Here is a 16,931-nt window from a genome sequence, read left to right on the forward strand (position 1 = left end):
GGGTGGTAGACGCCCAATCGGGGTTTAGATGGGTCACGTTCATTCAAGGCAGGAGACATTTGGCCATTAAGGAGAGCTAAGCCCTTGCCAGCCGTGCCTTGCTGCCATACGTGGCAAAGGGGAAGAGAGATGAGTTGCAGCTGTCTTGTCTCAGGAGAGGAGCGCAGGGTGCACACACAGCTCCCAGGGAGCTATTTGAGTGGCTCTGGCTTCAGACACAGGAACAGTGTGCATACAAGAGGTACTCAAGGACACCCAGAACATGTCCACACTGCAAGGCAGTGCAGGATGAGACAGACACACACTCCCCCTTTCCCATCCTTACAGATACCTACACCTCATAACCTTCCTATACGTACTGCAGGAAAGACCCCAGAGGTGAGGACCATTTCTGGCTGCAACCACACACACCTCAGCAGAGGCACCACACCCAGCGCGGTGCTTCGGAGAGGTGGCATATTGCTTCTGATTCCTGAGTGAGCTTATTTGGGGTTAACTTCATCATCTCAACACCCTGCTCCCTTGCACATGTGCTCTTCACTCATAGGCAACCTTGAATCTACTGGCAAGGCCAACAGCCAGAAACAGGCGCACACAAACACACACACACACACACACACACGAGTTTATGCAGCTTTTCTCCCCACAGTCTGGGAAACCATGCCACATCATGAGTTGCCTTCCAACCTCTTTCCTAAAGAACTCATAGTACCAATATATTTCTTAATGTGGCCCTTGTCGTTCAACTGACCAGCCTAGCTGAGTAAATGCCACTATAACATTTAGTGCCTACTGTACAGTGCTGTTCGCACCCAAGGGCTTTTAGAACTGTTGAGTTTCTGCAGCTTTGAGGTGGAGACATTATCCTTATAGCTCTATACTCTAAATAATTTTTTTATATGGTGAAATGCATGGAGAAAGAGTTAAAGACTAGATTATGTATGCAAAGCCACTGGCAGTTTGGGGAACGATGTAACATTTCCAAGTTGTCTGAGTTACAGGACAGACCAGCTTTCCCCATGTTCTAGATGAGAAAAGCTTACATGTCTTTGTACAGAAATATCCTTCCACTGCTCTTTTAGTTAATGGATGTGATCACATTTCATTCACTTCCTTTACAGACCACAGGGTGGCAAAGACTGCCTGACTTCTGCACAGGGAGATGACAGGCTGGAAAGCCTCCCTTTGAGTGAATAGAAACAGCAACCACAGCAGCAGGGCCTCCATCGCCCTGAAACACAGGTTATATTCCCTTCCCATGGGAGGGACACAGGCTGAGGAACAAAACAAAGATTCAGAAGACGGCCTTCCAGGTGGAGTCCATAAAAGGCCAGGTCTTTGTGCGTTCCAGGTCTCCAGAGCCTAACATGGACCGATGGCACTTCAAGGCCCTGCTGGTGATTCATGCTGCAAATAAACTTCAGGAGGCAGCAGGTGCTGGTGCTCATCAGAGGACGAGGTGCAATTGTTTTCTAGTGAACAGAGTAATTTGAAAAGTATTTGTCTCATCTTGCCAAAAAACACAAACTGTGCCATATTTATTTTTAGATGCAGATATCCCTCCAGGAAGAAACCACACTGGTTATGTCACACATAAATCAGAGCTACCTGCTGATACCATCACAGAGCTTACTACAGTGTTTTTTAAATGGCTAGCTACCCAAATCCAAGGCTACGTTTTTCCTTGCCATGTGGTGAGCTATGATGTGCTTTTGGGTTCCCAAACTTTAATTTACATCTCAAACTACCTGCTTTCCCAGGGAGCAAAACATTCAGTGGGATAGAGGTGTTGGGCAGTGGAGAAAGAATATGGGGGAGCATGGCTGCAGACCTCTCCTCCTCAGTATATATTTCTATCCCACACTTACAGCTCACTGAGGAGTACTTTGTGCTCCCTGCTAGAATGTCTTTTTTTAAATTACCATTAATTTTTTTCACATTTCTCCTGTTGGGTGAATAGTGCTGTGCATGAAGGGGAAGAAATCGATGTGCTGGCCCTCAGGGATATCAAACTGTGTAATGCAGGGGCTGTACTAGGTATTTCAGTGGATGGATGCTCAGTCCTGCTGTGGCAGTTCTAGGTAGCAGGGCAGCAGGTGAGCAGGCAGCTCTCGCCAACCTCTGTAGTGGATTAGCCACTGGAGGAGCACAGAAGTTTGCACTGGGCTTGTCTGAACTACATCTGGTTGTCACTTAGGTTATTTTTTTCCTGAGGCATTTTTTTTTCCAGTCCGCTTTCAGTGCCACATTGACCCCCTTCTCCTCCAGCCCCCAGGCTCTGGCTTCTCCCTGCTCTGACATCTGCATTAAACCATGTGATGTTACTGAGCCTTGCTGCTCTATACACAAGGGCAACATGCTCCTTCAGGTATGAGCATCCCAGTTGGATTCATGATGGACAACAGACTACAAATCATTAAAAAAAAGCCCAAACGTTTCCTATATCAGCAACAGATCTTGTACTACGCAGCAGACAAATAAGTCTTAGACAAGGATGTCCAAATGTATGTGTATACAAACTGGGGACTTTAAGCAAAAGAAAGATGTTTCTGCAAGACTTTCTTAATAATATTTTCTGGTTCTTTGTGTCACACACTATGGGCGGTACTGGTTATTTGCTGTCTCACATTTCCTGCCTTAAAAGGCTGTTTTGCCCTCAGTTCTTTCGAAAAATAATCATATTCAAGCATTTTTCCACATCCTCCTCACTATTTGGAAAATAAGGTCTGCAAATCCAGTGTGAATAAGCACTATTTAACTCATTAAGGCAGTATGATTTCTAGCTACATAACTAATTTTGACTACATAACCAATTTTGAATACTCTGCCAAAAGATTAGATGAAACCTGCACATATCAGTGGGTAACACTAGGGATTCAAAGTTCTGGTTTAACTCAAATGTTGCTGGGGATTAAGAGTTAAGAGCTCCGATGTCATTTTTTCTTCTCATTCCTCACAGTTTTTATCATCATCCTTGCTTTTTACGGCTGCATAATTATGATGCAATTACTGCACTGACAAAAACTGCTTTGAAAAACTCATACAAGAGCCCTTGATAGTTCCACAGACAGTGGGTCCTTTCGGACTATTTTCCTTACGATGTTTTAGCATGTACACTTAGACACCAGCACTTAATATTACCCTTCTGTATGCCAGTTCATCCACACAGAAATACCTTGACAGGGCAGACAGGCCTTGGAGGCTAAAATTCCTCTGCTAGATCACGTCCTGTGCCTTGCCAGACCAAGCTCCGAGGAAAGGCGATATGCTGCTCTCTAAATATCACAAGCTCCATCCTTGGGGAGCTCAGCAGCGGTGGTATCTGGGAGGATGGTTGCACAGACCTGGCAGCTATTGGGTTCAAATGACCTGCAGAGAGAGGGTTCCCTCAAACACCAAGCCTTGCTTTCTCCTTGGAGGGCAAGGATCTCGGCTGAGGTGCTGCTATGCATCACAGTCACTCGTGAGGGAATTCTCTGGCATGGGTGGATACTCAGAGGAAGGAGTGCTCACCAGCTTGCTTTGCCCCCTGCCATCATACACTTCTTGTGTTCACCCTCTGCCTCCTCCACTAAGTACCAGACGGTGGCCTCTGGACCACACTTCTGACAGGTCCTGAGTATCTCTGGTCCCCTCACATTTCTGTACTCCTTCACCTTTTCCTTCCAGCACATAAACCAGAAATAAGCTGCCTGCACTTTGTCTACTGAGAAAAGCAAGGAGGTGACAGAAACACAGACTCACATAATGATGGGGGCTGGAAGGGACCTCTGGAGATCATCCAGTCCAACCCCCCTGCCAGAGCAGGATCGCCTACAGCTGGTTGTACAGGACAATGTCCAGGTAGGTTTTGAGTATCTCCAGAAAAGGAGACTCCTCTCTGGATAGCCTGTCCTAGTGCTCTGCCACCCTCACAGTGAAAATGTTTTTCCTTCGCACTCAGGTGGAATTTCCTGTGTTCCAGTTTGTGCCCATTGCCACGTGTCCTGTCACTGGTTGCTTCTGTCTGTTGAAAGTCACTGTTCCTCCCAGATCAACCCTTCTGTAGTGTGACATGAAGAATGATAGGCACTGTTTTCATGTCACGTTAAGCTAATGCCATCCCTCTCCTGCTCACAGCTGTGCAAACAATAAAGCTTTGCATAGTCCCTGTTTTCCAAAGCATGGCCCATTTTGGACACATATGCTCTAAAATTAGCAAATTCTTGTGTTCCAAATAACCACCAGCTTACTACCTGCCAGCACCCAAACAGCACCTTGCAGGTGAGCCAGTATGTATACCTGTACCTACCTCAAACAGCTCCCTGGGACCCTGCTTACTGGTATGTTCCTCCTCTCTGATACAGTCTTGTGCACACACCCACATGGGGACTTCTTTGTTACATGAGTGGAGGCCCAATTTCTCCACCTCTGATTGTATACTGCTCCAGAGATGCTTAGCAGTAAGATTAAAGAGTTATACTATTTTAATTAAGTCTAAGATTAAGGTTTTTATTCTTCTTCTAATAAAAATATATATTCCCTACTGTACATTCTGCAATCACTACTCAGTACCAGAAGCACATCCATACTCTTAACACGCAGGCTGCATTAGGTACCCCCCAGACGGACACATTTACAAATTCCCGTTTTGTTTTTCTCCTCAATGACATTAGCCTTGAGGAGGAGCAGCTGTTTATACCATGACCCACAGATTCTGAAAGCTTTTTAAATATAGTCCAGACGAAGTTTTTGCTAGGACTACAACTAGGCTCAGGGCTTTCTTTTTTGCTATTTGCCTCTCACCTCTCCACTCCACGTTTTTTTCTTTCTTCCATCACTCCACCTTCAGTACTTTTAAGTACTTCAAGACCCGTCTGGACGCCTATCTGTGCAATATGAGCTAGGGAGCTGCTTTGGCAGGGGAGATGGACCTGATGATCTCTTGAGGTCCCCTCCAACCCCTATGATTCTATGATTCTATGACACTTTCAGTTCTTATCTATGCTGTAATCACACTTTCCCTAGCTTGTCTGGCTCCTGCCCATTTGCAAATTCGAAGGCACATGTCCTATATTGGAAGAAAACACCCATGTGTCCTCACACCTTGCAACCTGTCTTGAGGACCTGAGTTCCCCCTGAGCAAGCTGCTGCATTGCTTTAGTACCCGGGGCTGCTCTTGTCCATCTCTGGTCTGCTGGCATTACAGAAACACATCTCCAGAGTATCATTTCCACTCTTTGAGGCTCTTTCCTCATGTGGCATCTCAAAGTTGTTTTCAGGGTTTTTTTTGTCCCCCAGTGGTATCACAAAATATAATCAAAGCACATAATTTTTCTACTCAACAGTTGCTGAATTAGATATATTTTATCTGCTGTTCTGATGTTTGGTTAAAAAGAAATAAATATGCCAGTGCTTGCATTTTTGTTCCAGTAACAATTTTTCTCCTTCCCTGCTGCTTTCCTTAAGCAATAAAAGCTTTTAAAATCCAGTTAAAGAGTTGGTTAAAAACTTTAAAAGTAAGAAAAAGTAGTGTTTGGGACAGTATATTCTGCTGTCACCTCTTTCGTGCCCTCTCATGCTAGTATTGTTTTCCTAGTGCCACAGGAAGCCTCAAAGCTTTTGTTTTTGTTGCTTTATGCCATGTATCCACACAAGCCAGGGAGAACACCTTACTCTTGGTTTCAAGAGTCCTGGTCTCTCCTCGCAGTTCAAAATGCAGTTGGTTTTTAAGGTAGGGGCACCATCTGCAAGCCAGAGAAGCTGCAGATGTTAGCAGGTCTTGACACAGTGTGAGCCTCCAGGGCAACAGCACCAGCAGCAAGATATTCGGAAGAAAATATTTCAACGGGAAAACAGCGTCTCCGTGTTTTGCAGTGAGGGGAAAAAGACTGATTTAAGAGCTAGGAGAGGTACAAATGTCACCTCCCTTCTTTAGAATCATGAGACACATTCTCCTGTAAAACTGCAACTGAGCCCAAAAGTTGTTGTGACTCCAGTTCCTCCCGCTCTTCCATGTGCCCCTTCAGCCAACCTGACTCCACAAAGCTGTGGGAGAAAAAAACCCTCTCCTGGACGCTGTCACTATGTGGGTGCAAGGGAAAGGGAGAGGCTCCCCCGAGCCCCGCTGCCCAGGGGGAAGCAATGCGGAGAATGCCCCGCTGGCGGCCGCGCGCTGCTCTTTCCTGGACGCTCCCTTGAAACGCCTGTCAGGTAGCTGCTTCTAAGAAAATTTATGCACAAGAGCAAGAGGGTGATGCATGTCCCCCTCCTCGGCAGGGCTGGCGCTCCTGCTATTTTCGCTGAGTGACTATGGGCAGCTTGACTCGAAGGGTATGCCTTTCCCTGGCCTCGGGGGCAAGGTGCGGGGTGCGGCCTGGTGCACAGGGCTGCTCACCCGTCATTAAAAAGGCAAACGAGAAGCCCCTGGCTCATCCCCAAGACATGGATGCGACCCCCTGAACCTCTCATTCTTTCCACTCCCACAGCCCCAAGCAAGGCAGCTCAGAGATCAGGATGCAAAGTCAAGCCACCTTACGTACTTTCTGTCTGCAGTATGCACCCTTTGTTTTGTCTTCCTGCCCACAAGACACCAGGACGAGGTGAGGATGCTGTGATACAACTGCACAATGAGCACAACTTCTAGCTGAAACCCCGTCTCTAGTTCTCTCCTCATTAAAAAAATAAAACAAGACAAAACAATCCAGACTAGGTGATGAGAAAAACCGGGCAGCTCTAGCTGTCAGAGAAAGCCCTGCCAAGAAAGACAATTCCATTTTTCCACTTCTCTGGCTTCAGATATCATGTGCTGCAGAAATTTAAATCTGCAGAAATTTAAATCTGGTCTTTAAATTTAGGTGATGGGCCACCTTCATGGCTCATCTTGGACAGCTGCAAGGCTACAGGTGCAAGGGTGGGGGGTTCAAAGCAATCACTTAGTAGATGAAGCTTGTTGATGTCACCTGTAAGAGTTACAGGACTTTTTCATACCCTCCACAGAAACTACAAACTGTCACTGCTACCTCTACTCTCTGTCCACTCCCTTTAGACTTACGTTATTCCATATAAATATATTAAAATTATATTCAGGGTTACTCACAAAACACTAAGTGCCTTTATTTATGCATATAGTACTTGCCCTCCTTATTAACCACCCCACAAAAAAGGAGTTCAGAGAGCAGGAATTAAAATACCATTTTCCAAACTGCCCATGCATATGTCCCAGTACAAAACCAAACAGATTACCAACTCCCGAAATTCTTGATTTGGCCTCCTAATTGAAAGACCAGAAGAAGTCTTAGCTTTCTCAACAAATAATTAGCTTCACTAAAAACAGTCTCTGTTCCTTTCCTGCACTGTGTAGTTGCTCAACTAAATTAACATGAACAACTAAACAAATTTAGTGACGTTGGAGGGGGTTGTCAGACTTAGTTGATAAGAGAAGAATCAGCCTCCTGAGTTCTCATGTTTGACAGCGCTGATGTGGAAACTTTCCCCAAAATAAAACCAGTGTTTTATATCCACCTCCCTCAGGGACACTCCTGGAGATTAAAAGCAGAACTCTCTTTTGTTTCTTCTCCTCTAATGCTGCTAGAAATTTTACATTTGTTTTCCTATGTAGAGACCCCTAAAGTAGTCTGAGCATTTAAAAAAAATATTCCAAGTCCCATACATACATCATAGTGGTAAAGGATGCTGGCGTTTGTTTTTCGGTCTTTTTTTCTGGAAAATAAAACAAAATGCAAAGCCCCTGTTTAAACTTTCCTACGCTACTAATCTCTCCATACCCTAAACTTTCTAAGTGTGAAAACCAGTGTCCACATGACTAAAAGCAGGGTACCCTCTTCTTAAGGTCCCCACCCTGATTACCACCATCACTCCTCCAGTAAGCCACTGGCTTCTCTGCTCAACCCCAGGCATGCACTTGCAGATGCAGAGGCAGATGAAGCCAGACTGTCTCAAGCCTGCACTCTGCACCACATGAAGCGGGCTGGTTTTGGCCCAAAAAACCTAAATGGATATGTTATCAGTCCTGTGAAGCCCTGTGCTCTTCTGCAATGCAAAGATGCTACAGGAGCAGTAAGCCTTACAGTTTGTGTCTGCTGTGACATGGCTGAAAATGACACTGTCATTTAAGGAAAGAGATTTGCCCCAAGTTTACCCCAACCTCCCTCAACCGATATGCAGGTTCCCAAGATCCCAAGGCAGGAGTTCAGCGATGGAAGAAGTCATGCTGTCAGAAAGCAGCTCAAAAGCCTCCCTTAGACCCAGGAGACCCGTTGCTAAATCATATTTATACCATACTCAGGCCTCTCAGTGACAATAGTGATATATAGCTGTCTAGCAGTATTTATACCACAGGGGCCACTGCAGTATCTGGGGAGCGTGGTATAAATACAGACCGAGCCATAACCAGGGAAACCCAAAGAGTGGGCGAGGAGGGCAAGTGGCCAAAGCAGCTGAGACATGCTGATTCAGTGCATCTCCTTCAGCTGTCCTCAGCAGCGGGTTGCTGCAGAGTAGAGGTCAGGAAAGTTAGAAGAACAGATTTTTTTGTTATTTCCCCCTTTAACAGCCAGTTTCTCATGCTTAGCTTGAACTCATGAGGTTCTTCATTTGAATATGTGACCACAGCACTTTGTGTAATTACATAAAGTACAATAAAGATGTAACTATTCCTTCTAAAATGATGATTTGGCTCATGCCCGCCAGCCTGTAGCACCCGGCAGATGAGGTTGGAGTTGCCATCCCTGCCTTACAGATGGGGAAATCCATGCAGAGGGAAACTGCCTACCAGGCCTGTGGTTGTGGCAGAAGCAGAAGAGAGGTTCATGTTCTCACACAAAAATCCAGCCACAGAGCTTTTAAGATGGCAGCTCAAAACATATACCAGTTTAAATGTGAGGGAAATGGAGATTTTTTTAAAGAAAAACTCCTGGATGCCCACATCTCAGTCATATGTTTAGATTTGTCCCAATACACGTTAAAGGCAAATATTTTCATCTAACTCCAAACAGCACCTTTCTGCACTGAAACCAGTGAGAATCTTAAATATGAGCTTTCCATGTCGACTTGTTTCTTCTCTAAATTACAATTCTCTATTCCCAAACGAAACCCATGAAATAAAATATAATCAGGGAGGAATCCCTTGTAGAAACAGGGCTTTGCAAGCACATAGCTGGCTTAGGGCAGCTTCTTTCCATCTGGCCTTGCAATGCTTGAGTACCGCCCCCCTTGCTAGAAAGGGAAGGGTACTTTGTTCAATTTTTTCCACTTGGGATATGGTATTTTATTCTGAAGAAATGTGATTGATGCAGCAGCCTACCTACTTGCTGTGGTTCCCATATGAACAATTTCTTTTCTGACTCCCCCGCTCTGCAGGGAGCTGGACTTCTCAGCAGCACCCCAGCATGCACAGTAAATACTTGGCAACTACTTTCTGTCATGCCTTCAGAGCCCCTTGCATATAGTGAACTGTTCTTGAAGGTAAGGTTGGATTTGGGATGGTAAGATCAGATTTGGGAGCCCCTTTTTGCCTGCAGTAGTGGAAATGGAGTAGTGCATGGGATTGCACTTACATTGCAAGACTTGTTTTTGCTTTATGGAATTATCACCATTTGACTAATCTGGGCTATTTCTGTCCTTATGAAAGAAACATTCAACTCAGGAACTGCTGAGAAGCACTATAACTACTACTCACCCCTTCACACAGCCACCCTTTCAGAAGGGCCTACGGACACTACCTCCTGTGAACAGCAGTTTGAGCTGTGCATCCTGTCTTGATTCCTTTAACAGCCTGCCTAAGGACCTTCTCTCCTGGTTAGTTTGTCACTCCAGGCTCTTTAGTAGAAGATCACCATGGTAGGAAAAATAAAGGCCAGCTTTCTGTAGAGTTCTTGCTTCTCAGTGTACAAACAGTGGGAGAGCTTTTGGGAAGAGCTCTCTGACAGGTACTTTCTTAGCCCACTTCTCTGAGTAAGGTGCCACAGCATCAGCTTGCTTTGCCTTGGTTTGATTGCAATTCACACTCAGTAATCACAGAATCGCAGAACGTTAGGAGTTGGAAGGGACCTTGAAAGACCATCTAGTCCAACCCCCCTGCCAGAGCAGGATCTCCTAGACTAAATCACACAGGAACACATCCGGGCAGGTTTTGAATGTCTCCAGAGAAGGAGACTCCACAGCCTCTCTGGGCAGTCTGTCCCAATGCTCTGCCACCCTCACAGCAAAATAGTTTCCCCTTATATTCACATAGAGCTTCCTATGCTCCAGCTTGCACCCGTTGCCCGTGGTGCTGTCACTGACCATCACTGAGAAGTTCCTGGCTCCGTCTCTTCCTGACTCTCACCCTTTACATATTTATAAACATTAATAAGGTCACCCCTCAGTCTCCTTTTCTCCAAGCTAAAGAGGCCCAGCTCCCTCCACCTCTCCTCATAAAGAAGGGGTTCCACTCCCTTAATCATCTCGGTGGCCCTGCACTGGACTTTTTCCAGGAGTTCTATTTCCTCCTTGAACTGAAGGCCCCAGAACTGGACACAATATTCCAGCTGCAGTCTCACCAGGGCTTAGTAGAGTGGGAGAAGGACCTCTCTTGACCTACTATATATTCTGAAAATACAGAATATCTTTCGAAAATACTTCTGCTGTAGTCATCTTCTCCTCATTTTTGCAGCAGGCTTCAAAGGTAATTTCCACAGTGACTTTACACTGGACACTAATTCTTCACAAGAGAAAAAAAACCCCAACATAATAAGAAAAAAAATTCCGTTTATCAGTATGGGAATACAGGGTCTCCCTGAAGCCATGGATTTTGATGACAAGAGATATGATGCAGCCTTTATTTTCCTTGCAGTTTTCCTTGTATACACTCCTGTAGATAAGGATCTGCTCTGTATCCCTCTGAAGGACCTGACAGTAACCACTGGAACAGGAATGTGGCAGCTCCTCCTGGGTAAGATTTCCTCTGTCCTCCCCCACTGCTGTTACTCACCAGCTGCGTATAGACGTGTTTGTGCTTGGACATCCCTGCGACAGCTCTGCTCCCATGTACTGCATTTCTGTGCATTTCTAAGCCTAGAGAAAAATCCAGTTTAAGGACAGGACAGAAATATAAGGTGCTTGCTGGAGTCAAGCTGTTGCATTTTCAAGAGGAATAGTTTATACTCCCAGTACTCTAGATCGTAAAGGAATCTTCTATTAATTACTTACATGCTGGTAGCAGAGAGCAGCCAGTCAAGCCTGCTCCCCACAGTGCAAAGCAGCACAGAAAGGCAAGCAGAACCTATCGCTTGTAATCTCAAAGCAGTTTTTCACCTTGAATCCCAAACGAGCAAAAGGTTGTTTTTCAAAGTGCTAACAGGGGCTGCAAGCTGCCCAGGTTATTTCTTGTAACCATGATAGCAGACAAAGAATCAAAGTGACATTTTCCTTCCTGGCATCAAGGACACTGCCCCCACCTCCGCCCCCGCATCTGACTCTGCAGGTTTTTTTCTGGAGATGCTGAGTGTGATCCCTATTCGTGCACTGGTGAGACATGTCTGAGGTATGCTGGATGTGCAGCTCTCCTTTGACAAACATGATTATGAACACGCATCTGTTATTAAAATGGATTTTTATCACTTGCAAAACATGCTACAGATTAAATGCTGTCCAGCTTCTTGGGGCTATGCTTTTCCTTACATTCAGATTGAACCTCTACAGATTTTCCACCTGCAGCCATGCCATGATTCACAACTAAGCCAATTTGAAAAGAAGCCAAAACAATTTTCAGCACCTGAAGCAGATAAAGATTTTGCTCCATTCTGAGATCACTACATTGATTATGAATTTTATATTCAGGGTGGGTTTGTTTAATGGACTTTTCTTTTATAGGGCTTCAATTTATGTCTGTCAGCCTCAGGACTGCCATTAAACCTGCGCTAAAGCAGCTATGAATTTCAGCAGCATTTGCTTTACAACTGAGCTTGATTTTAGCAGTTTAAAAATAGTTTCAGTCTCACTAATGCTTTTCATTGCCATACGGTTTCCTTCTCAGGGGCGAGTGATTTGCAAACTTTCATTAGTGATGCAGAAAGGGATTTGTTTGTAGAAGCACCTGGGTTTTGCTCCCAGCTGAGGGAGGTACAGGCTGCTCAGCCTTACCAAACCACACAGCTCAACCAGCCTTCTGACTATGTCTCTCTGAAATTTGGCGCAATCTTGTGTGCAGTTTTGGGCCATGCCACAAACAGGAAAGCTCACAGATCTGTGTCTGACACTGGCACACCCTGTGAAACCCTCAAATGGCACATTTCTGGGTCTATCAAGTAAAGCAGCACTGTTTATGTGAGGAAGAGCTATGGGCCCCTGCAGCTCTGCAACAAACCTCTTTGCTTCTGCCTACATTTGTTGCTTATACTAGAGTGTGACTTGTATCTGGCTCTCAGGACTGTGAGGATGAGTCCCATGGGCAGCATACTATGGCCCCTATGGAAATATGGCAGGGAAGTTTTAGTATACAAAGCTATTATGCTTTTTGTAACTTATGCATGTGCCATATATAGTATTTTACACCAGTTAGTAAAATGCTTTCTGTGGGTACAGCATATTTACTTTGGCCAGCACTGGCTGACATGACAATCTATGGGGTTTTTAAGGCTGCAAAGATCTTGGTCGTTACAGATAAGAAATGTAGTTTAGAAAATAACATTTCTTGGATATAAGTGGGTTTTGGGGTTTTTGGCCATTATGAATGATTACATCTCTCAACAGATTAAAGACCCTGAGGTTTTATGTTTACATCACCTCTGTTAAACAGATGCCTGGATTGCCAAATGCTTTCAGAGCAAGGAAGTTCATAAAATTTTAACTTTCATAAAAATAATGATGGTGAGAGGTAGCACCTCATTAACTTCTTGTCTCAAACTTAGGATTTCCTGGGAGCCCGCACACAAGCCTCTCCCCCTCCAACCTGTGTCACACACACTAGATGTAAAAATTGCAGAGATGCCAAGAAATAAAGGTGGCCAACAAGACGTCCTGAACTCCAGTTCCAGATACTACATCTAAGAGTCTGTCAGGACTGGGAAAGGAAGCATACCCTGACTGAATACACATGCAAACTGAATTTCTGAGTTTGAAGAAGAGTTTCTTAACTTCCTGAAACCAAATGAGGCCATAATAACAATACACCTCCCTGCGCTTCTGAGTCTCTTCAATTTTCTTACAGTATCATGTCTGCATCCCAAATTCCTTTGTTCTTCTCTTCAGCTAGAGAAATCCTCTCTGGTTTATATGTGGGTCATACACAAATTGTTCAACTACAGCTGAGATTTCAGCCATCCATATTACAGGACAGAACTGACTTTTAATTATTTTTGCCTATCTGCAGTGACATTAGATCCCTGGCTATACTTGGAGCACATCCACAGCATTGACAAGGTCTGAACTATACCAACTTTGCAACAGGCAAACCTAAGTGAACCCTGCTCTGCTGTAAGGCAATGTAACATCACCAAAGACCATGACCACCACCCTGCAAACATGCCACACAATATTCCTTTATTCTTTCCTTACAGAGTTAATTCTCTTAAGTTTAGCCAAGGAAGAAAACATTAGGGATTTTTCCTGCAAAGTGAAACCACTACAAGAAAGCTGCATTTCATTCAAAACAGAGCCAAAGTTATGCTGGCAAGGACACATCAAAACCAAACTCCTCAGCCCCTCACTACTTTACTTATGTCAATCAGTGTGGAGAGTTTTACCATTTGAGTTATGGTTATCTGAACTGTTTTTCAAGGTCTAATTATAACACGCAAAGCGGGTTGAGATTGCTGCTATGAAAGTCACAACATAAATAAGAGGACTTGACGGTCTGACTGATATGTTGGCACAGACCAGACATGTATGTCACGTGGAAGCCCAGTGCAGCTGTTGTAGTCCATGGTACAATAAATAGCTACAGGGAAGCAGCACGGTCACACGGGATTTTTTAATACCACTTACTGTGCTACTTGGCTGAATGCACTTGCCTTGCAAAAAAAAATAAACCAACAAACCAACCCCAACCAACACCCAAAAAAGGGAAATATCTGCAGCTTAAATGCATAAAAGTAAAAAAGTGACAGTGTCGGCAGAACAAGGCTGGTGCATTCCAAAGGCTCTCCAGGAGAACAGGGAATGGTTGGCTGCCTCCCCTGTCCCATCTTCCATCCCCACAAGTCCTCCAAAGACAACCCAGCCAGGACTTTCCACCCAGAAAAACCAACAGAGCACATGCTCTTGCCCCATGAGCTGTGAGACCCTGCTATGCACAGCTAACGTGCACAACCTCTCCTCCCATTGCAGGAGTGGGCGTGCAAGGATCACGCCTGGCAGCACTCACAGAGAGATGTCTCAGGTAAGACTAGGCTTCTGGAGAGGATCTCTATTTATAACCTGGACCCCGATACATGGCTGGTCTTGGGTGTTAATGTGACAAAGTATTGGTTTTTAGAGTCCCTGAAAGGCCTCAACATGGAATGGAAGATGAAACCGCTGCTGGCTTGCAAACTGTCATTCATGCCATGTGCTGCTAAGAGAAGCATCCATCAATACTGGGCATTTGCAGTGCACTGAACACCAATTAAATCAATTAGGATCCATGCAATATTAATTATAAAGCACATGCACCCTTTATAAGGTTAGGTTCTTATCCATTTTAGAAAAAAGTGTCCTGACACAGGGCATAGGTATCTTTAAATTAGCAACTGGCAACAAACTGAGCCTTTGACAAGGCTCTGGAAAATGCCTGGCATCTGTAATTCCAGCAAGATGCCTTCTGGGTTTCTATTACACAGATGTGAGCAGCATATTAACCCACAGATCTCCAGCAGGGAAAAGGCTATACAATTGCAATCGTTGTCCTCAGAAAGCAATTTACATGCCCTTTTGGACTCAGATTCTCAGTATCCTGCTTATGGAGCAGCACTGCCATAAAACACAAAATGATGCAACATTCAAATGTTTTCAGACCTACTGAGGTAAATTTTATTTGGGTAAAATAACCCTTCTCTCTAGATCCTTTCTACTCAGCTCTCAGCATTACTCAGAGTTTGTCCCTGTAGCCATAAATAGTTGTATAAAGTGACAGGGCTATCGAGTTTGATAGCACACGGATGCATTTCGTATGTTATTTGAACCTACACTTTGAAGCAGCAACAAGCCAAACTGGCAAATTTTGAAAGGGAAAAAGGGGAAAGAAAAAGAGGAAAGGATTTAAGTAAATGAGCTGTAGAAAGACCACACAAGAACCAGTTTCATAAAATGGCAAGTAAAACTATTCCCAGCATTCTTTCTCTACCCTCCTTTCTAGTTTAAACAGTTTCATTCTGTATTTGAAGACACTTTGGCCTAAACCTAAAAGCATATGAAGTACCCCAACAATTTTGTTGTATACCATTGGACACCAGCATTTGTGTTCAGTTTCTCTCTGGATGCAGTAGCAGTCTCTAGTTGAAGCACACAGACAGGTACTATAATCCTAAGCATGGTCTGAACCGGAGCCTGTAGTCAGGTAGAAGCTGTAACTCACTACACATGTGGAGCTGAGACCCTGGGCTCTGCTGCAGGACAGAAGCAAGTGGGACAAGAGCAGGAATCCTTGGTGGGACTCCAGGTGTGAGGACATTCAGGTGTCCAACCCTGACACTGCTCCCTACCCCAGATTACCGCATCACAGACCCAGATTTGAGGGAGTGCAGAGAGCCTCCTCCTCTGTCAATAATTACTGGGTAGTCACAGTGCACAGACTTTCCAGCCAGGCATGATGCCTTTTGGACAGGGACCTGAATGCTGGCAGGTCACTTGGCTCAAGGCACCACATGGGCCACGAGAACAGCTGCCTGGCTCTGTCCACACCCCTCACCCTGGCCTTTGGCAACAAGACGCGCTCTCCTCCCCCTCCACGTGTGCTGCCACTAACAGACACCAAAGCTGATGCTTTGTCATTTAAAGGTAATTCCTAGGCATTCAGGTTTATTTCTTGAGATTATCGTGGGGTTTCTCTGCGCAGGAAAAGCATTTGCAACACATGCTGCTGTTTAGAGAGAATGGCGTTGCTCTAAGGTGGGAATTTTTAAAGAGACTTTGGTTGTATCTGAGGAGACCTGAAAAACTCATTGAAGGCTTCCAGCACATGCGTGTGTTAAACAGTGGACTGGGAAAGTTCTTAGAGAGCTTTCCTTGTAGAACTGGAACTGGGAATGTGTAACCTTCACATCGTTATCCACATTACTGAATCTGTGAAAACCGAACCACGTGCACTAGCAGAGCTGTTCTGACTAGAGACGCCTAATCTCCCACTGGCATCTCAAAATATACGTGCTCCAGCCCTTGGTCACGTGCATGGCAAGCAAGGGCTAGAAAAAATTAACAAGCATCGGGGGGAACTTCCTGCACTGATTTCCTGGTTAAGTTCACAAATCAGAAAAATATCCTCTTTTACTTACCCCTAAAGGGGTAGTTGCCCTTCTTAGAGCTGAACAAACACGAGAAGAAAGTGTTACATGGTTAGAAATGCTAACTATATTTGGTCCCCAAAATCGTATCTGTAAGAGTATGAGGAATATGAGGCTTTTTTTTTTTTTTTACACTAAGGGCAGATTCAAGAGGCTGAAAAAGCTGAATTATTAAATAAAACCTTCTGTGAACCCATATGTAATGATATTCACATGCAACATGGCTGTGCTTATCCTACTTAGCTGGGAACTCTACAAAGGGTTGGAAGGACATGGCTGTTGCCATCGTATGGCTCCCGCCATACCTAGGCAGAGAAGCAGTCCTAAACAAAGTCTGGGGGAAGAACCTTCACAGCAGCACAACTACAGCTACCTTCAGGTACAGAGGCCCTGCCCAGCCCAAAACATAGGAAAAAATGGGGGAGGAACAACCATTCCTTTGCCCAACTTGTCTTAAAGCCCCTTTTCTGTAAA

This window comes from Gallinula chloropus (genome assembly GCF_964237585.1).
Source record: "Gallinula chloropus genome assembly, chromosome: 4".
Taxonomy (NCBI): domain Eukaryota; kingdom Metazoa; phylum Chordata; class Aves; order Gruiformes; family Rallidae; genus Gallinula; species Gallinula chloropus.